Source organism: Pygoscelis adeliae, unplaced genomic scaffold (genome assembly GCF_000699105.1).
Source record: "Pygoscelis adeliae isolate BGI_AS28 unplaced genomic scaffold, ASM69910v1 Scaffold270, whole genome shotgun sequence".
NCBI lineage: Eukaryota > Metazoa > Chordata > Aves > Sphenisciformes > Spheniscidae > Pygoscelis > Pygoscelis adeliae.
Genome location: NW_008823916.1, coordinates 2,985,751 through 2,986,403, shown reverse-complemented (window position 1 = coordinate 2,986,403; position 653 = coordinate 2,985,751).

The window sequence follows — 653 nt, the reverse complement described above, 5'->3', positions numbered from 1 at the left end:
ACCACCGAGCGGCTCTTCCCCCGCCCCGGCTCGCTCCTTCGGTCGGGAAACCCAAATACAGACCCCGGGACCAGAAGCGGGGAGGAAAAAAACAAAAGCCCCCAAAATCCCATCGCTCAGCTAGAAAAGGTTTTGGCAGTGTGGGTGTGGGGCGCAGCGGTGCTGGGAGGGGCCGGGTGTTTTTGGGGTGCTGGGGTACCGAGGGTGGCAGTGTCACCCCCGCAGGGTCCCACCGAAAACTGCGGGGTTCTGCTGAGGGAAGGATGCCTGTGGACTGGGATCGGGGTGCTGGGGATGGCAGAGGCGGGCTGAGCCCCAAGAGGGGGTCCCCCCCACCCAGGGGGTTGGGGGAAACAGTCTCTGCGGTGGCCCCAAAAGTGATGCAACCTCAAACTGAGCCAAGGGGACCTGGTACCCCCCCCCACCCCCCGTGCGCTCACAGGGGCTGCAACGTGCCTGGACCAGGATCGGGCAGGATCTCAGCCCCACGCCTCCCGCCCATGGAGAGGGGGGGACACCCCAAACCCTGCACTCCCCACCTGTCCCCCCCCAGAAAAAGCAGCTCGAAACCCAACACGTCCCAGGTGCGAGGAGCCACCCGTGCACAACGGTGGTGGTCCCGTGGGGTGCACCCAGTGGCACCCCGATGCCTG